The sequence below is a fragment of the Trichosurus vulpecula genome, chromosome 9 (genome assembly GCF_011100635.1).
Source record: "Trichosurus vulpecula isolate mTriVul1 chromosome 9, mTriVul1.pri, whole genome shotgun sequence".
Lineage (NCBI taxonomy): Eukaryota > Metazoa > Chordata > Mammalia > Diprotodontia > Phalangeridae > Trichosurus > Trichosurus vulpecula.
The window spans coordinates 53,907,777-53,929,681 of record NC_050581.1 but is presented as its reverse complement, the minus strand read 5'-3'; the positions used below and the strand labels follow the sequence as shown (position 1 = coordinate 53,929,681).

The following is a 21,905-nucleotide window of genomic DNA, read 5'->3' as shown; positions in this document are numbered from 1 at the left end:
TAAAATTTGTTTTTCATGCTGCCAGGTTCAATGTTGTCTACCCTTTGATAAATAGCAGTAATTGGGTGTATAGCAGAAGTCATGCAAAAATGTATGACTTCAGTTACATTGAGAATATTCTTTTCCTTTATATTGATCTCTCTTTTTTTCTTCTTATAAGATCTGGTCTCTGTTGCCTGTGGTGCTAAGGTTATTGCTGTTTTTTAAAGAATTAGTCTATGCCCATATGTTGGCATGCACTCTTGAACCCATGCATCTTGGTAAAAAATGTGGCACTGGCTGAAATCACAGCAACTTGAATAGTGAGAAATGTGAGGCATTTCCCTCTTAGATTCTAATATTCTCTCTTCACCTGACAATCTCTCATTACCTAAAAATCTTTAGCTTGCGTTTTCTGTCCTAAGTTTCTTTGTTGCAGGTGAAGGAAGAAGTCATTAATGAAACTGTTTTATTAGCAACTTTGTGGCAGAAAATAGGAAGTGAGGAAAGCTAGACAAGGGCACTATTACTAATTTCCTTTTTTTTAAAAAAAAAAGTGGCTTCAAATCACATATACCACAGTAATAAATCTTTTGGGGTTCTCTTATTTGTTTTTAAAATTTCTGAACCTTAACTAAAGATGCAGTTGTGTTTTCTATTTAAGGTAATGTACATTTTTTAAAGCCAATTTTCTAATATATGCCCAAGGAACCCCACACAAGATATGTTTCAGGTTTTAACTTTAGAGTATTCAGTGATTTGAGTGACTTGGAAGACCAAGTTGTCTAGCTAGGCTGTATTTCTGTAAGGAGAAATCTGAACTCAGGTTCGGAAATCATTATACTCATGTGTTTGTGTGTATAGATGGATGGATCAATGGATTGATGGAAGAAAGGATTGTTGATGGATGGATGGATGGGTGGATGGATGGTCATAAATGTTGTTGACCCAGAAAGGGGTTTACTCTATTTCTACCTTTGAGTTAAATTGAAAGATACTGAATTGCAAGTGCATTGGGTGCTATTATTGAATGTAATTGAAGTGGGCATATATACTGCTCCTTGAAATGGTTTCCATCACCATAGAGGAGTCTGGTTGTTTTTATTTTTTTGTTTTGTTTCATTTTTTAAATAAACAATCATTGATATGTTAGGTAGAAACATAGTGGTTCCATTACCTACTCCCAAACCTACCTATTATTTCGTAGAGTTTCTGCACTGGCAGTGTTAAATCCAATAGTGCCTCTGTCAGCAGCTAGTGCCTCAAAAGGAAATAATCAGATAACTAAGTTTTCAACAGGAATGCAAATGGGAAGTGATTTCTATGTTGATTTGTTCCTTTTTTTTTTTAAGAGGAAGTGAGCTGATAGAAAGCTCTTCTGGGCAGCAGTGAATTTACCCTGAACAAGCTGTAGTCCAATTCTTTTTTTAAAGGGCATCCCATTTGATTTGAGGAAAACAAAATAGAATAAAAACCTCTGAAACGTTTGGGTGACAAAAGAATTCCCTTTTTTTTCCTATTAAATGGTTGAATTATGCTGTAGGTGATGAGGCTGGGACTTAAATAGACAGAGAGAAATTGGTTTGGTTTTAGCTCAGGATTCCAGTTTAAACCTTACTAGTTTTCTCTCTCTCTCTCTCTCTCTCTCTCTCTCTCTCTCTCTCTCTCTCTCTGTGTGTGTGTGTGTGTGTGTGTGTGTGTGTGTGTGTGGGGTATGTTTTCCTGGTAGCAGCAGCTTGACAAAATTGCCTTTCCTACCAGTAGCCTGTTAGGCACCACGCACAGAAACACAACCCTATTGTTTTAGATTTTCTTTCATATCATGTAGGTGTCTGTGCCATACCACCCACACAGTAAAGCAAGTGAGCTGTGAAATATATTCATTGTTAGAGTACGGGGGAAATGGAGGCAAGCAATCGGCAGTAATAATGTACGACAGCAAGGGGAGGCTGCCAACATTACCTGCATTATTTCGGTTGCCTTTTTCATTATAGGTTCGGGAAATAGGCAGCAATTCGATTATGGCATGATTTGGGGGTGGAATTGCTTGCCGCTCCCTGACCCTGTCACAGGGGGATCAAATGAGAAGTCAGCTCAAATAAAGTTTATAGTGCATTAACCGGACCAAGCATAGCCTAGCTGAGAGAGCATGATTTTTCATCTTCCAGGGTTTTGTAACTGCATCCCAGATATATTTGTACCTTAAGGCAAAAAAAAGGATTGGCTGAGATGTATAGGAATGAGCACAGTTGGCCAATGGTGTACATTCCCCTCCCCTCCCATGTGCAAATCTCGGCTTCTCTCTTGCTTCTGAGAAGGAGCATGATTAATAACACTGAAGGAACCTGCCTGTTGGATTATTAATTTTCCATCCCCCTTTTCCTTATTTTGCGCATATTCCTGAAGCTTTGCCTGTTTTTTTTCTTTTAAGAAAGATTTCTCTCTCCTTTTTCCCCTTTCTCATGGAGCTAACCACTAGCCCCTTACACTGACTCGTGGCTATCCAACCTCTCTCCCGGCTTGCTTCACAGTGGGGTGAGTTTGTGTATTAAGATAGGAGATTCTGTAAGAAATCACCGGAGAATGAACCCTGCGATGCTTGATCACAGTTACCTTTAACTACTCCTGCTGAACCTCCAGTTAAGGGTGACCAGCAAAACAAAAATTGCCTACTAGACATAGGGACTATTCTGCTGCACAGATAAACAGTATTTCTCTTATTTAAACTAATTAAAGCCAACCCTTTGGAAACTTTGATTACATCGAAAGGGTGCAAATTGATAGCAAATGGGAGTTAATGACAGGTAATTGCACAAACTGTGGCTTTTAGAAAATATTATTCGGGATAAGAAAACCTCTTTATATCACAAATATTTTGGGGATAGTGTATATGTGTTGTTGTTTCTGTGTGTATGTGTATGCATGGAAAAGGATGAGGGTGGCTTCTTGAATGTGTGTATATTTTTGGAGGGGGGAGCTTTGCAATGAGACACTCCTCCCCAGTCTTGTTTGTATTTGTGATTTGCATTTCATCTCTATAACCAGTCCAATAGAAATACCATTAACAACTTTTCACTGTTAGGAATGAAAATAACTTATGCTGATTTGTTTCATTGGAGAAAAGGTTTGCAGCCGTGGCAGTGGTGGTGTTTACACAGTGCATGTGATTTGTCGTGGTTCTAGGTTTTGATTCGCTGACCTGGTCATGTGTCCAGTTTGTATAAAAGGAGCACCCAAAAAGGGTGTTCCCCCTCAATTGCAGTAGTCCAATGCCAAGCAATTCTGCCTGGGGCTTAGGGGTAAAAAAGAATACAAACGGAATTTCCCCTCTACCCCACTTTTTATTCAGAATTAATTTTTCCTCTTCCATCATGGAAACGGTTTATTACGTGACTGATAGCAAGAGGAATGATGTGTGTTAACTAAGGGCAACTTTATTTAGAATCATGATTATTTTTCGGAAGGAATCTAGATATAGCCGGTTGTAGGTTTTAAACATAGGAAACATGTTTGGAATTTTTTTTAAGTTTCTATTGAACTGCAGCAAACAAAGCAAGTGAAATGGAGATGTCAATACTTTTGAAATTGATTGTTCTCTTTGGGTACATGAAATTTACAGCCACAGATGTCCTCAGTGCTGACTTAGGATTTGATCTATTCGATAGAGTAATGTGGTGTTTGAAAAACAGAGAAAGTAGATTTGGGCTTCTCAAGCACAATGTCGTGACATCATAAAACTAATATTCCTTTGTCCATTTTCATTTTAAAGGATTGCGTAAATAGAGCATTAAAGGATTTTTTGGGGAGGGTAGTTTGAATTTGTGTGTATGTATATGTGTGTGTGTATACACACATACACAAACATATAGGTGTGTATATATATTCATATTCATATACATATATACATTTTCAAAAATAGGATCACAGATAAAATCTTTATGCTGGCATAATAGCCACGGGGCAGATGTTGCACACACATCTTTAAATCTCCTTTATGGCACCCAGCCTGAGAAGAAAATTGACAGTAAATCTGGAAAGTAGTTTCTACTTGTTAGCCTTTTCAGATTTACATAACATGAACTTGTACCAGTTTGGGGTCAGCAGTTATCTTTCCATCATGACTCAGATGTTTCTAGGTAATAAGGTCCTCTTCCTAGTAAGCAGGTTGTCACCTTGAATTTGCAATTAATCTTCATCAGAAATGCTGCTTTTCTTTGTGTTGTTGTTTGTTGTTTAAATTTCTTTTCCCTTGGTTGTTCACTTTTAATGTCTCTCAAGAAGCTGTTTCAGATCTACTGTACTTTCAATGAACCTCCTTCTCGCCCTTTCACCTCCACCTCCACCCCACCCTCCCCCCAAAATACAAGCAAACAAACAACTGTGCAACATGTTCCAGGGAGAGGATTTTAGATTTCCTGATTGTAAGTGAATTACTGCAAAAGTGATGTCATTGATGAACTGAAGACATTTACTTCTTTCTTCTCCCTTTTAGCAAAAAGGGGACAACATACCCACTTCTTTGGAGTTTCTTCCTTGACTATTAGCAAAGCAGAAGTTGGACAGCATTATAGGTGGATTATTCAGAAAAACGGAAGAGGGGTGGTGGCAGGGAGGGCGGTATCCCAGTTGCTCACTGGTCACTGAAAGATCTGGTTTTCTCTTCAGGGATTATTTTCCTCCATCAACTGCCTCTTTTCATTTTTTTTTCTTTAATGAAAAGGGGCAAGTAATTTTATGATTCTATTATATTCTCAAATGGTAGATTCTGGTTATGCCTATTTTAAAAAATCCATTTCATAAAATAAATTAGAGTTTTCATGGAGGGAAGCAACCTTATTTTAATGCTCGAAGGTAGATTTTCAGCATCATGCTTATCCTGGCATTTGTGAATTTTAAATATAACTTGCTTCGTTTAACCATTGTAAATTAAGCCACATAAATTGAGCAATAGGAATAAAATTGCTGATCCTTCTCTGTGACTACCTTAGCAATTTGGGGAATAGAGCAGAATAGGAAAAGTTTTGAAAATCAACTTGGGTGTAGGCTCACTGAGCCCCAGTTCTTTTCCTTTGCCTTCTCTTATTTCTTCTACCTCATCATCTTCCTTTCCTCTGTCCTGTTAACAAGTTACAGGTGAATTAAGTGATGGAAGATGTCCTTAAAATCTACTCAGACTGAAAGCGCCTGTAGACATGGTTCTCTGGTTTAAATTAATCTAAAGTAATAAATTCAGTGTTGGATAAATCAGATTCCCACTTTAAATATGGGATAATTGTCAGTAGCTCTACTTGTTTCTAAGTACCAGAATGGTGACTTTTAAATGGCCTCAGGTTTCACATTTCATTCTGTTACCAAACTTCCCCAGATAATATGAGAAAATAATGAAGCTGGTAAAATAGAGAGAGCCTGACTTTCCAAACGAGAGCTCATCCTATGTGAAATAAAACTATGTGTCATGAACAGAAGGGCCCTCTTTATTTTTTTTTTAATTTTCACTCTCGCACTGGAGTGACATGGTATCTTTCCAGCAATTCTTTTTCTCCACTATTGTATAACACTTCTTAAAATATCACTGTGTTAATTTGTTTCTGTTTGCACTCATATTATTCAAACAGTGATAAATGAAATGTATCTTTTTAAAAAAAAAGCTTCTTTCTAGATCCTTTTGACTGTTTCCAGTAATGCGACTCATTTTCTGTCCCCAAATAAATTGTTTATTTGAAGCAACATTCACTGGTTAAGGCTACATCTGAGTACACATATTATTGAGAGAGATCTATAGAGGCAAAAAAAATATTAATACTGTGTCTTATCTCCTTTATGAGAGTAATCATGCCAGTATGTTAAAGGAAACTTTCATCTTGCCTTTGTTGTAGGTACCTTTCCTGTGTCCACACTTTTAAAAGGCTACAGTTGGCAATGGGAAAAGCTCTCAAAGAAGTGATTACAGACTCATGATTGCTCTCAAATTGAGCCTTTTTTCTGCCTGACACTGATCCTGTGATAGTCTCCCCACTTAATCCTCACCAGCAATTTGCCTATAGTTGCTGCTAACAGGAGGTGATTAGAGGGGAGTTTCCCACTGCCTCCTAACTCCTGTTGTCGGGGCATGTTAGACAGAGGCTAGTGAATCAAAACTGTTTTCCCATTAGCTCAACTTGTCCTAATGCATTAGGCCCACTTTCATCTAATCACATTGTTCAGCCACCAACACTATTTTAATATCATTATTTGCTTATGTTTTAGACGTTGCCCTGAGCAGCTTAGGAGTCAGGGAAAGAACTTGTTTTCTCATTTTTAATCCAATCAATAAATTGAGAAAACTTTTCCCTACAAAGTTTGAAGAGAACCGAACTCCTGCTATAGGTAATGGAAACCACAGAAAGGTATCAGAAAGAAAAACTTAAATGCAAACTTGATTTTTGTATTGATTTCACTGCCTTCAGGTGCCATCAGCATTGGTAGGTGATAGTATAGCAGTTGTGAACTACAAAAGAGGACATGATAAAAACCTAAGAAAACCCCAAAAAACAATGCCACAGGAAGCCAATTTCTAGTGAACTGGTGCTTCTCAGCCTCACAATACCCAGATGGATTCTGAAGGCCTGGAATGATTTGGAGTGGGTCTCAGCTAACTTTAGAATCCATTCCCAAATTAGATACATTTGCCCTGCAGCTAATAGGTGTCTAGGTATAGTGGAACAAACTTTACATTTACAGAAATGAGATCTCTACCAGGTAGTCAGTCATCTGTGTGACCTTGTGAAAGTCACTTTTCCATGAGACTCATTTTCCTCAAATGTCAAATAATGAGGTTAGATTAGATCAGTGGTTCCAAACTCAAATAGGAACAGTTCCATTAAAACAGTAAAAAAAAAACAACAAAAAAAAACATCCCTTCTTATTGACCTAGAAAACCTCCTATGAACATTATCTATGTCCTACTGTATTTTTTAAAAGGATTTTAAAAATATTTACCAATTACATTTTAGTTGGGTGCCAGCCACACTTTTGAGTGTTGCAGGCTATATTTGCCATGCAGGCCACATGTTTAACACCTCTGGATTAGGAGACCTTGAGGTCCTTTCTAGCTCTAAATCCTTTGTACTGTTATAAGTTAGCATTCGCTGTTTGAATCTCCCCTTTCCTTTCTTATCCTACTGGAATCTCATGCAAACCATGCATTTGTAAACACACAGGTAAGTTAGGCAAAGTACAGTTTGAAACTAGATCAGAAGATGAGGAAACCATGATGCTTCTGTCCTGAGGCCTCCTTGCCTAAACAGGACTCAAATGCAATAGTTACTTGAAGTAACAAAGTTTATGCTGCTGAGCCCCAAAGAGTCCCCAGTTTCTATACCATAGTGAGAAATGGTTTTGAATACTAAAGTATGAGGATACTTTGTGTTGCTGCAATGAGAAGATTATGAGTCACCTACTAGGGACACAGGATTTAGAATTATATCGACATTTAAAATGAAACAATGAGTCAGTAGTTGAATAGTGGTGGAGGATTTGGGTGGGGGGAGGGGGAGACAGGGTCCCTCCTAGATATATCCAAAGTTCAAGAAAAGATCATTTAGTCACAGTCTGTTTGAGTTGCAAGAGACCATTCAGTCCATGCCTCATTTACAGATGAGCAAAATGAAGCTCAGGGACATAAAGTGAATTACCCAAGGTCACGCAGTTCGATCCAGGAGACTTCTTTCATGTCACATTGTAAAGCTTCATCAAGCCTGGGACCATCTTTGTTTCTCCTCAATGGAAGATTCTCAGGAGGACAGTAGATGAGAATTACCCAGAATGAGAAGCTACAGTAATGGTAGAACAAATACCCTGATCTCACTCTGCTAATACTCAACATGGTACTTTGAATATATTATGTGTTTAATAAATTATAATTCTCATTTACAAAATAATTTGGGGTTTGCAAGGTAAGTCTTTTTCCTCATGATAACCCTGTGAGATTCTAAGTATTATTATGATTGCCATTTTATAGATGAAGAAACTGTGACATCCTTCTGATCATAGCCAAAGTCCTATTTCTGCAAGAAGCTTTTGACTTATCTCTCTTAATGTTAGCCTTTCTCTCTGAAAATACATCCAATTTATTCTGTAGGTTTATTGTCTGTACATAGTAATTTGCATATTATCTCTCCAATTAGACAGTGAGCTTCTTGAGGGCAAGGCCAGTTTCCTCCTTCTTTATATCCCTCATGTTCATCATGGTGCCTGGCACATAGTAAATGCTTAATAATTGCTTGTCGGCTTGGCTCCTGACTTGATTATAACTGGTTTAGTGTTTGAGAAAGGATTCATGCTCAGGTTTCCTGACACTAAATCCCATGCTCATGAGGCATGGGGAACCTGTGGCCTCAAGGCTACACGTGGCCCTCTAGGTCCTCAAGTGCAGCCCTTTTGAAAGTTTGGATTCAGTCAAAGTATCACACTTGAGTAGGTGATGCTACTTTGTTGGAAGAATGAATGAGTAAGAAATGAATGGATGGATAGTAATTAACAAATGCCAAGGAATAGATAGTTTATGTTATGGTCATATCTACACTGATGTTCAGAACTGGGCAGTCTGATAAATTTGTTGTTGTTGAGTCATTTCAGTCGTGTGTGACTCTGTCACCCCATTTGAGTTTTCTTGGCAAAGATACTGGAGTGGTTTGGCACTTCCTTCTCCAGATCAGTTTTCAGATGAGGAAACTGAGACAAATAGTGTTAAGTGACTTTACCAGGTTCACACAGGAAGTGTCTGAGGCCAGTTTTGAACTCAGGAAGATGACTCCAGGCCTAGCACTCTATCCACTGCACCACTAATAAATAAAGCTAACCAAATCAGATTATTCAGGATAAAATACTAGTTTCCCTTCATAACAATCTGTGATGTTCTTGCCAAATCATATTATTGCCTATGTGCAGACATAGTTAAATAGAAATTTTTTTTCCTGTAGCACATTTAAAACTGTATTTACTTAAATAGTTCTTGGTTTAAAAGTACTTTTTTTTTTTTTTACTAAGGTCCAGTCAGGCAAGGGAAAGTGAGACTACCTATGGCTTAAATAGGTCATGTGATATGGCAGCAGCTAAGAGACTCTGAAGTTTCTTTCTGTATTGCTGTGTCCTCCTCCAGATCTCTCCCACTTTATCGCCACCCCTAAGAATCTCTTTGTCTGTCATGTCACTTGGTAATACCATGGGTATCAAGCAATCTTACCTTGCTTACCTCAACCCATCACCACTGTGTTCCCTTTTCAATGGCATCTGTCTTAGATTTCATCATTATTTATTTGCTTATATGATCACATGACTTGGCCTCTTTAACTGTTAAGTCCTTCAAAAAGAGAGATACTTTGTCTTCCTTTTTTAAAATTTAAATTTTTATTTCATTTTTTTAAGTATCTCTCTTTCTAGTATAGTGATGTGTGATCCCTACCGGTTAGTCAGTGATGTCTGGATCACTTCAGTCATTCAAACAATAAATCTTTATGAAGTTCTTATTATGTGCTAGGCACTGGGCTTGCAAATTCAATGAATAAAATATTCCCTACCCTCAAGGAGCTTACATTCTAATAGGAGAGAAAAAACATGTAAGCATTCACAGAATAAATATATAGAAAATAAATATAACGTATTAACTAGAAGGTAGTTTGGGAGGGAGGACACTAGCATTTAGGGCATGAGAAAAGGTTTTCTATGTAGAAAGTAGGGTTTTTACTGTATCTCAAAAGAAGGAAAAGGAGAATTACATGACCTGGAAGTGTGATGAAAGCACATTTGGGCATGACATGGGGAAGGCCAGTACCAATGAACAGAGACTACAGATGGAGTGTCCTGTGTGAGGAGCCGAAAAAAGGCTGATTTGAAGAGTACAAAAAGGGTATTATGTGTGATGGGGCTAAAAGAAAATTGATTGGGGCAAGTTTGTAAAGGACTTCAAAAGCTAAGCGTTGAAGTTTGTATTTTATTCTAGAGGCAATAGGGAGCCACTGAAGTTTATGGGGGTGGGGAGGAGACACGGTTCATTTTCTGCATAAGGAAGATCCATTTTGCTTGGTTCCAGAGAGGAAATATTCTTTGGAGAAGAACAACAGAAGAGCTAGGATATAGTGACCACCCTGCTATTTCTGAGTTGTGATTTTAGGCAAGTCATATCGTCTTTCTAGTTGTCATCTGGATCAATACTAAACCTGTGGCTCCATTCTTCTGGGGGTTCTAGAGTAGGAAACTCCTGCTAATGCAGATTTACAACTTGCAGTCTTACCAAGTTGCTGAAGAGATGAAGTGACTTGCCCAGGGTCATACAGCCAGTTTGAGTCAGAAATGAGACATAAAACCCAGATCTTCCTGGTTGAAAACCAAGTCTCTATCTATACCTTCTGCCTTTATGAGCCCTAGTCAAAGATAGATAACTCTATTTGCCTTCCCTACCTCGCAGTATTTCTGTGAACATCAACATGAAAGAATTTAAAAATTATAAAGTGGTCTGTGAATGTAAAGTGGAGATATCGAGTAAACCATGTGAATGTGTACGTTCGTGTGTATGTGTATATGTACCGGTCACTGTGACACCATAGGTGGTCCATATAATTGTTGGCTACTAATAGAATGACTGTACTAACAGTAATGTATATGCCTTTTTTTCTGTTGTGTTACAAGGGGGCAAAACAGCAACATCTGGAGATTAGATTGCATACCATAGAATATAAGCTCCTTGAAGGCAAGGACTGCATTCACTTTTCTTGTTGTATCCTCAGTAGCTAGCACAGTGCCTTTTGCATAGTAGGTACTTAATAAATGCTTATTGAGTTGAATTGCGTCCTTCCTTAGGTGATGATTTGAACACTTGACCATTGTTCCTCCATCCTCTTCCACAGGGGACGTGAGTTTTGTTTCCAAGACCCCAATATCCAGAGATGTACTCACAGTGTTTAACAGTTGCTCCTGGGGGGTGGGAGTAGGGGAACAGGGTTATGTGTACAACACGCTTTTAAAGTAAACTGCATGATTATCATTTTCTCTATCACTTTCTTAAGTCTATGGAATCAACAAAACAATAAATCAAGCCCTCATTTCTAGGATTTGCCGATTTCTAAAGTGTAACTGCTCATACCAGCTCCAGCACAGCTCTTCGTCTATCACCCTACTGCATCATTCTTCCACTTCTAACGCCTGCCTTCTCTACCATACTTCAGCCACACACTGTCAGGGTCACACCTCACCATCATCAACCTGCATTACCTCCAAGATCCACTTTTTGACCACAGCCACCTATTTTCTCACCTGTCAAGAATCCTTTATTTTCACTTAGCTTGCTCTTCACCCTTACAATAACTTCTAGTTCCTTAATCCCTTCCTATTCTTCCAATTCAAATCACCTTTTCTGAATTCACCTGCCTCTGTACCAAGACACTCCCAGTTGAGCCCATAATTTGACACTTAATAATGCACTATCCATTACCCTAGTAGTGCTTTTAACATTCTTTCTCCTTCTCTTCAACTTTCTAGCATACCAAAATCGCTAAACCTCCATCCTGGCTAGCTTATATCATCATTCCCCCACCCCCCACCCCTGCAAATCAGTGGAGAACATATAAAATTAAGTCTATTTCAACTACTACAAACCTTGGAAATACTTTTATTGACTCCCCATTCTGTTCTGTACAATAACTTTCCCAAACTTCTCCCTCCTTCACCTACCTGTTCCATACAAGCAAACACATACTTACTGGACAGTTTGGATTCTCTTTAAGTGAAATTAGGGTCCTCCCTCACATCCTTTTTTTAACATCTCAAAACTTCGTAGGATTATCACTCCTTTCATCCATCCCTGCAGCCTCTAAGCCTGAAGCTCTCATTACTAAGACTAATCACTCATGACAATTGTGGTATTTCATACTCCTCCCAAAATTGATGTTGATTAAACATTTATACTGACCTCCTGAAATAGTTAAATACTTAATGATTGTATCTCTCCAGTAGACTGTAAGCTCCTTGAGAGAAGGTACTGTTTTGTTTTGTTTCTGTATTCCCTCGTCCATCCAGTGTGATTTTTACCTATTCATTTCTTCCCAAACACACCACAGGACTCCAGCCAATGTACTGGTGATCTTCTTCAATTTCTCCTGACATCCTGAAAAGGCCAGTGAAGAATGGCAGCATCCCCTCGATTATCACTCTTTTTGGCTCATGCATATTCTGTGATGAAATCCTTTATATCACATCTCCTTTGTAATTTCTTGTTTGGAATGTGTTGTAGGCTGCTCACACACACTGTGAACTTCTCCATTACCCTTTGGGTGTCCCTCAATTTCTGTGCTTCAGATATTATAATGATCTTTGAACCTGTAGCTATAGAAAATTACTAGAAGATTATTGGGATTAAAACTTTGTTCCGGAGAGAAACTTGGATTATTGACAGGATTTTGCAATTTCCCAAAGGCAGCCTGTTCTCACCCTCCTGTTTACTCCTAGACCCAACCCACTGTCCTCTTGCAGTGTGTGTCCATGATAAATACAGCTATAGACATGTTATGTATCTATATGTCTGTAGATACACATATATTGATAGACAATCCCTATAAGTTGTGCATCCAACTATACATATAATAGATTACACAATACAGTTATCCCTTCTAGATTGGTTTCAATGTATTATGGATGGGCATAAAATTAAATGGGAATTTTCTGCAAGTTTTGTAGAAGCCACAGAAGAATAGCAAAGGACAACAGACAACATAGAGTCTGTGACCAAATACCCAACCCAAATTTTACAGTAAGGTACTGTACACACCCCATAAAAGAAAAAAAGAAAAAAAAATCAGACTTCTTCTCTGGTACGAAGGGAAGGCCAAAAAATTTTACACAGATTTTCCAGATCATGGTGGTGCTGTGCTCCAAACCCCATGATGTGAAAGCGGTAATTGTAAGCATGATTTATTAGTTGACTTTTCCTAGGTGGAAAGGTAGGCCAAAATCTTATGCAAGTTTGCATCTCATTTAGATTATTCTCCTGTACTATAGTAAGTCTAATGTGATCTCCAAATAAGATCGTCTCGGAAGATCTCACCCTTTTTAATTTAAACTCGAACTCTACTTTAGATCTCCTCCATTATAGATGTGAAAACACATATTTACTTGTCTTTATGCCTTGATTCATATTAACTAATGACCAGCAGGGAGACATCTTGTTGGATGAGAGCCTTCAAGATAGCATTTTGTTCTATCAAATCAAATGTGTTTTTTTTAAGTTTGAAAAGAAAAAGCCCAGTGAGAACTTGTATTTTCTACATCTTTCAGTCAGTTTTATGCTACAGTGGAATATCCATTATGAAAGCCTGCTTGTTCTCTTCTGGTACCTTCATCATGGATGTCCTCAAAGGATGCATAGATTATTCTAGCAAAAATTTTATATAGATAGGAAAGTAAGCTTGTGGATTCACTGTTATTGGTTTCCTTTTTGGTGGAAATGAGATTCAGCATTTTGTTCATGTTTTTTACATCTTGCCTTTCTTCATATACCTTGAGGATTTATTCCTCAGCAATCTCAAAATTATGTTGTCTTCAGCATTAACCTCCTCTGTGGATACATGGTCTAATCTGGCCTCTTTTTCCCATTGCTGTCCTCTTCAGTACATTTCCATTTCCTCTTTAAGCACATTCTATGATATGAATCCACATTTGAGTGTTCTGCTGTTCTTGATAGTGAAAAGAGAGTTTAAAAATAAAAATTCCTACAGATTCCATCTTTGATCTGTTTTTGTCCATCTTATAACTTCACCCTTAAACATTCTTAGTATGTTTTTACCCATCTGGGTCTCTTACCATATTTTATCTAAAGTATTTTTATTATGTTTTTCATACTCTTTTAAAAAGTAATATTAAATTATCCATTGTTACCCTCTATAAAATTTTTATAAACACGTTTATATTCTAAACAGCCGTTACCCTTGGCACATTACCTACTTGGTGTTACCTCTCCACTCAGCAAGGAGGAGGTTTTAGATTCTTTCGATCTCTTTGTGACGATGTACATCAATTAAACTTAGATATAAAATTTTTGTAAACAGTGTAGATGTCCTTCTCTCCATCCACTTCTGATTTTTCAGCATTACAAAATCATTTAAATAGGTCAGGTCTGTTTATGCTAGTTTAATAATAATTTTGATCTTTTGCTCTAGCAAATGGTGTTCTACAGTTGCCTTGTTACCATTTTCTACAGCTAATAAATTTTTGAGGAAGATTTTGAAATAAGTCTTAGTGATTCCAGTCTGATAACTATCCACTACATGATGCTACCCTTATACTGGTCTTGGATTCATAAGTCATGGATTAAATCACTTGGCTATGACAGCTATTAGCTATGTGATCTTGGGTAAGTCACATCATTTCTATGGTCTTCAATTTCCTTATCTATATTGGAGGGATGATAATACTTAGTCGACCTGCCTTGAGAGTTGTTGTGAGAAAAGTGCTCTAGACAATAGAACTAGAACTTAGAGCTAAAAGTTACAGGGAGGCAAATTTCAGCTCAACATAAGTAAATATTTTCCAACATTAGAGCTAGATCAACCAATCAGTCAGTAAACATATATTAAGCATCTACTGTGTGGCAGGTACTGTGCTAAATTTTGGCAGTACAAAAAAAAAAGGTAAAATATAATCCCCATCCTCAAGGAGCTTACAGTCTAATTAGGGAGACAACAGTGGATGGGCCTTCTCATTAAATAGCGAGCTCCCCATCAACAGTATACAAGCTGGATATCCAGATGTCAGGAATTATGTGAAAGTAATTGTTACAGAAGTGAGAGGTTGTACTATAGGACTCTCATTCTCTTCTGATTCTAATGTTCTATGATTATCATCCTGCCTTGTATTCATTCCAACTCTTGAAAATGGTATGAGATCTCCTTGCTTGCTTTCTTGCATGTGGCCTGCCAGAGCGTGGTCACCAGTGAGCAAAACCTCAAAACTTCTGGAGTTGCTTTTTCCAGGATATTTTATAGATTTCATAAGCTATTGAGTTGGAAGTGTATGCCACTAGTACCCAAAATTATAGTCAGTTACAAACTGTCAAGTCCCTTAGTATGTTCAAAACCAAAACAAACCAACAGTCTCAATTATTTCTGCTGTTGTTAAAAGATAGGCCTCATGTGATCAGACTTCCTTGAAACCCATCATAAGAGGCCAAGTCCAGAAGGTCCTTAGGTATCTAGATGAGGTTTATGCATGCAACCTAGAGGGCTGTGTATTGTCCCCTGAACTTCTTTGTTTACCACATAAAGATTCCATGCCTTCCATGTTTTGACTTGAAGGAAGAGGATGGATCATAAAGTGTATCTCAACTACACCCTGTTAAGATGGCCATCAGTGGCACATCCCTGAAATTGCTCCCTTGTATTTCTCTGGAAGTGAGTGACCTGAGTAAGTTACTTCAACTCCCTAGACTTCATTTTCTTCAACTCCATCTTCATTTTTTCTTCATCCTTGAGATCTTCCATGGATCCTGCTTCTGTCTCTCCTCCCCTCCCCTCTCTCTTGAGTTCCAGCTCTCTTTTATATGTTGTATTCCCTTATGAGAATGTAAGCCTCTTCAGGGCACGGGCTGATTCTTTTTCTTGCATTTGTATCCGGAGCACTTAAGACAGTGCCTGGCATATAGTTAGTGTTTAATTATCTGTCTATCTATCTATCTATCTATCTATCTATCTATCTATCTATCTATCTATCTATCTGTCTGTCTGTCTGTCTGTCTGTCTGTCTATCTATCTTGTCTGTCTGTCTGTCTATTCATCCATCCATTTATCTCTGTCATTTATCTACCCTACCTATCTGTTCATCTATATCCATCTGTCATCTATCATGTGTCTTTCTATTTTCATCTATCCTCTGTCCTATCTATATCCATCTATCATCTATCCATATCTATCTTCTATCATCTACCCATCCACTAATCTATATATCCATCTCCATCTATTACCTGTCTGTCTATCTATCTATCATTCTATCATTTCCTATATCTCAGATGAGGAAGTTGGACTCAGTGGCCTCTAAAGTCCCTTTCAGCCTTAAATCTATTGTTCTTATGATAGCAAATGTTGAAGTCCTTTTGGGTCAGTTTAAGATCCCTAGTTGAACTTTTCTGGCCAATAACATCCCTCATTTCTGTTACTTGATATATAGCAAATTATTTTCCATCTCTGGTTCCTCAATAGTTTCTTCCTGAAACATTACTTAACACTCACAATAAGCTTAATTTGTCTTAAAAAAAAGATGTATTGTGTTCTTCTAGAAGAACATTGTGTAGGCCTAGCATGAGGCCTATGTTCCATAAGCCTTATCTCTGTGTTACCTGTCTGCGTCTTAGGTAGACAGAACAGATTTTTCAATTTGTGAGGTAGGAGAGACATTTGCTATTTCAACCCCTATCTGTTGACATGGGGATGGCAATTTCCCCCAGGTTTTACACATTCTCAAATGGTTCAACTTTGGGAAAACTCCCAAGTATCATCTATTCATTAATGTACCTCTATGATGCTAACAGAGATCCTGTTTATTATGGGAATTCAGAGTACAAAACAAGGAGCCAGAGGAAACAAATTATCGTGCTCTTTGATTTGTCAAAGGAGCCATTTAATCTGCTTTACAATATGCGCTTTAGAATTTTCCAAGTTCATAGCCATGAAACAAATGCGCCTACCATAAACTGTGCTAGAGTTTAATTATCTTTTTTTTTCTCTGTTAGATTAAATTACTAAGTATCTTTTCCAAATATGCAGTTTCTACTTTTGAAAAAAAAATCTGATATGCAAACCTAGGGAAATAGTTTCTAATACTCTACATAAATGAAGCTGATGCTTATTGGCATCCAATTTTGAGGAATGGTTTTAGGGAGACGAAAGGACCCTGTCGTTATTAATGTTAAAAATTGTTGATGCTCTGTGCAGTGTGTTTTTCTAATTAGAGGAAAGCTGGAGAGTACTATTTCCATAATCAACCTGGGAACGGAAACTCAGCAAAATTTCATGTATTTTCAATGAAACTGCTCCTCAGCAACATAAAAATGGCTTTTATACCATAAAGGCTGTAATTAGAATAAGTCAAATCAGTTGGAAACGATTAAAGCCAGAGAAGGCTAAGCTGCCTTCTAAATATTTGTCTGGAGATTAGTCCTACTCTTGCAGCCCCGAGAAGCATCTTTGATTTACTTAGAATGCTCGACGTAGCAAAGATAATCCTGCAGAAGGCAAATGAACACAAATTTAGATGTGCTGTTAGGCTTTCTTTGTGATTCGACAGGAGGCAGTGCATTGGAAGTGATGTCGGAAAAATGAATACAGGGTCACATTAGACAAATTGCTTTAAAAAAAAAAAAAGCCGTGATCATCAATTTAAATTCTTTTAAAATGTGCTCGGTCTTTGAAGCTTTTAGGATGCACTTTAGAAGTCCACGTGGAATAATTTTCTGCATGTCAATGCGACAGTTGATGCGAGTCTCATTGTATTTTAAATTATAGTCCTGAGATGGGACTTGCTGCATGTTGCTTGTCTGACATCAGCTATTAAAATACAAGTAAATCTTGGCAGGTATAAATTTAAAGAAGAAAGGAGATTATGTAAGAAAATCAGAATTGTTAATATTAATTTACTAACCAAGGGATACTGGCTATCACTCTCTGGATCCCCCAAAGATCATATAAATACTTTTATACTTGGAAAAGATAAAGTTTATGAATGGTGGTAAAGGGGAGTGGTGGTGCTAATATGTGTGCTCTGGGAATGCTTCTGGGTCATGGTTTGGTGAAGGAAGCAGCTAATAGGATATTATTCTCATGCTACCCCTTTGCCATTAAAGCTAAAACAGGACAGGTGGATGGATGTGACACTATGAGATGATGATGGGGGGATGAGTAGCTAGGGGAAACAAGAGTACTTGGAGAATAGCTGGGAGCTGAGCTCACTTTTCCAAAGGCTCTTATTCCTACTGACACAGTTTCACTCTCATTGGTAACCCCCTCAGTATCCCAAACTTTGTGTGTGTGTGTGTGTGTGTGTGTGTGTCTGCATTTAGCCCTTGAAAATATAATCAGCCTAATGTAGTCTCTTACTGAATTTTAAACCACCCCATTAAAACTCCTTTAACGTGCTAAAGTAAGCTTCAGAGAGGGTTTCCATTTCATCTTTATTGAGCTGACTCTGTAGCACTCTCTCCCTTCGCACCACAGTGAGAGGCTGTCAATAATTCAATAGGCATGGCCTTGATGGGCCGAGGCCCAACTTAGACTTTAAACAGAGCCAAGCAGCTTGTCAAAGTCTGATGTGCTGTCAATGGCTGACTGATCTATACTGCATGAATTCCCCCCTCAGCTCTTGATGTGTCCCTGGGAATAAAAAGAAAGTCATTTTAGAAGTAGACCCAGTGTGAAGCACCTGTTTATTTAGAATGTTTAATGAGAGCAGGTAGTATCAGTGATGAAGTTCAATGAAGTCATTGCCCTTTTGGACTGGGTAGCCCATCCCTGGGTCTCACTGAGTGGTTTGGCAGCTTGGGTGAAATGCAGGGGACTTAGGTATGCCCTAGTTTCACGGATGCTGTTCACAGCACCAGGAAAATGTCCAGTTGAAAGGCTCCATCATGTGCATGTCAGCTAGTGGGCAAACCTTGATCCTCACTGCCCAGCCATGATTCTAAAAATACGAATTAAAGTGAGGAAACTTGTGAGACAAATACAATGCTCATGTAGTATAGAGGACTTTCCCCTCTTTTATTGAATTTCTTGAGTGCCTAGACCTAGATTCATCAAATTAAAGAAAATAATAGCTGAAATTACATAGTGTCAAAAATCTGGAGTGGGAAAGGGCCTCATAAACTATCTGGTTCAACCTCTTTATTTTACAGATAAGGAAATTGTGGCACAGAGATGAAGTGTCCTAGAGCTAGTAAGCATGGGCTATGCCCCCAGGTCCTCCGACTTCAGAGCCACTGCTCATTTCCTCTTGTACCACACTGCCTCTATAATAGGGCTTTAAAGTTTGCAGAGCACTTTTTATATATCATATTTCATTTAAGCTTCACAACCACATGAAGTAGGCACCTTAAATGGTATTTTTCCTGTTTTACAGATGAGGAAAATTTAGACTCAGAGAAGCTAATGACTTGCCTATAGTCACAGAGCTGGTATCAGAGGCATGATTCAAACAAAGGTCTTTCCAGGCTCCAAAGCCAATACTCGTTTCACATACCTCCTCATAAAGTCCCATAAGTTGTACATGCTAATTTATAATGACATAAAAAGTGAGAAATAAATCATGTTGATTTTTAATAAGAGAAAGAGAACTCCACTTTGGGAAAACATGATTGGATTTTTGGGAAGTCATGGTTTTTTGGTTGGGAGTCCAGTGATGGTAGATGTACTTTCAAAACTTATACTCCTCTTCTTACCTTAAAGAGCTGAAGTTGGCCTAAATGAGATTTGTGAATAACTTCCCTGTAAACATTGAGAAGAGCATTTAAGCCATGTTTTAAATTCAAATCATCTCAACCTGAAGTCATTTGTAAAATTTTTCTCACTTTGAGATTTCATTGCATTAAAAGGAAAACATTGTCTCCAGTTGCATTAGAATTTTGATTACAAATAGCCTTTTCTTTGTGGTTTAGTAGTCTTTAAAACAGCTTCCTTCCTTCCTTCTTCCCTCTCTCCCTCCTCCCTCCCTCCCTTTCTCCCTTCCTTCCTTCCTTCCTTCCTTCCTTCCTTCCTCCCTTCCTCCCTTCCTCCCTTCCTCCCTTCCTCCCTCCTTTCTTTCTCTCTCTCTCTCTCTCTCTCTCTCTCTCTCTCTCTCTCTCTCTCTCTCTCTCTCTCTCTCTCCCTCTCCCTCTCCCTCTCTCTCTTTCTCTTTCTCTTCCTTTCTGCAAATCAGATTGGAGCTTGCTAGAAGTGACAGATAGTGTACTTAGCAGGCTGTCATGGAAAGTGCTGATCTGGGAGTCAGAGGCCTTGAATTTGAGTCCTTGCTCCAACAATCACTGGGCTGTGTGACCACAAGCGGGTGCCTTAACCTCTCTGAATCTCATTTTGCTCATGTCAAAAATAGAGATGAAGTTCAGATGGCTATATCTCACATTTGGATGTCACATAAAGGTTACAAGCAGTTTTTATTCACGACAACTGCTCTACTTGCCTCAGAGGGTTGTTGTGAATAAAACTCTTTGTAAACCTTACCATGATATCCAATTGTGAGATATAATTATTCTGAAAGATAGATAGAAATGGTTGTTTGTAAAGTCTGCTAATGGAAAAATGTCACACAGATGGGATTAGTGGTGAGGGTGAGCCATAGTGTCCCTGTTATCACTCAAAATAGCAAGGCGCCCAGATTTTGCTACTCATGCAAACTATCCCCCAATCTGTTTTATTGAGGGAGAGGAGAGGGAAGAGGAAGGAAGGGCAGAATAACCACTAATTAAGTGGTGGCAGATTGTTTAGAAAATAGCACTGTTGTGGAAACTAAGCTGTGTATTGATGAAGCACAGCTAAATGAGGGAATTTGCATTTTAAACATATAAGTCAATAATTCTATTTCCAGACTCTCCATTAGGCCAATAATCTATGTTTTAAGAACAATCAGCATCAAATGCTACAGCAGTAAGAGGGATGTTATTGCATCATGTGATATGATAATGATATGGTAGTGCCCCTAAAAGTCTTGGAAGTTACAAGCTTATAGAAACTTTTCCTTCCTTCTTTCTTTCTTTCCTTTTTTTTTTTTCCTAGAGAGTAATTATTCATGCTGTAGACAATAGAGTTGCCACATAAGTGTTGACAGCTGGATGGTCACATGTCTGCATTGGCATCTGTCCTTTGTGTTATACCCAGGGATTCCATTTTTTTTTTTTTTGGTGAAAGTAAAAATCTCTTCCATTCTAGCCTAGTGTATGGCATCCCTGGCAGGTAGCAGGAAACATCTGGTTATGACTCCATTAGCCCGGCTATCGCCCAGTTCCCTGGCCCTGCATGCCTAGGGGTTGATGTGTTAGGTGAGACATGATCTAGGAGTGGGACCAAACTGGTTTTAACTCTTGGCCTGAGCTCTGACAGAGCTCTTGTTTGCTTATTGGTTTGTTGTTCTTCCTTTGATGGCAGGTGCTCTGAGGGCCTACTGATCCCTGTCTCCACTTGAGTCGCTGGCCTGTCTTTCAACACTTCCTCACTCTCAGCACCATATCTTCCCAGGCCAGACAAAGGAGCAGAACTAGATTAGCTTTGGCAGACGTTAAGGCGCAGCATTTGTCGGACCCTGGGTCCAGTGTAAGTTTGCAAACAGACCTGCTCGTTGTACAAAATCATTAGAAGTGGTGCATCTGGGAAACAAGAGAAGCTTGGGCAGGGAGGTGAAAGTGAATAAAAATGAGGAGGCTTGCAAACTGCTTTTGCTCCAGGGCTGGTTTTAATGAGCCTGTCCCTAATGAGTTGTCCCTGCAACTAGCTTCAGGCCTAAACAGATGAGGCAGGGATTCTGCTAAATTTTTGATAGGATTTGCACTGGTTTTTATGAGAAAGCAAGCAGCAGAGAGTGCAAAGTTGGGTCATGAATCTTTTACGAGGCTGGATTGTTGTCCATCTTGTCGACAGGGACTGTAAGACCTGGTTGCTAATAGAGACTATGGCTCTCTGCTTCTTGTAGTCACAAACCTGAATGGATTGGGGAGCTGCTAATTCATAGGGGCATTTGGTTTTTCCCAAGTAGAGCCAGCCAGGCAATCTCCTGGAAGTATTCATTTTAAGACTCCATCGGGTTGATTAGTGGAGCTGTTACCACTGCTAGTTAAAAGTCTTGGGTCGAGATTGACTGATCCTTGCACAAATGCAGTTTTAGACATTTTATGTGTGTTTTCCACTCAGTAGCCTATGGAGAAAAGTCCC

At 38.5% G+C, this 21,905-nt stretch overlaps 1 protein-coding gene across 9 annotated transcripts in view; it reads left to right on the top strand.

Annotated features, from left to right (window-relative positions):
• The window catches only part of RBFOX1 (RNA binding fox-1 homolog 1), a 388,542-nt gene that overhangs the window by 86,965 nt on the left and 279,672 nt on the right, over positions 1 to 21,905 (top strand). The window contains exon 1 of one of the 9 annotated variants that reach the window (XM_036738293.1): positions 21,261 to 21,290. The exons of the other annotated variants lie outside the window; for them this stretch is intronic. The gene's annotated coding sequence lies outside the window, so the exon portion shown is untranslated. Of the gene's footprint in view, positions 1 to 21,260; positions 21,291 to 21,905 lie in introns of those variants that run through there. 9 annotated transcript variants of the gene reach the window in all.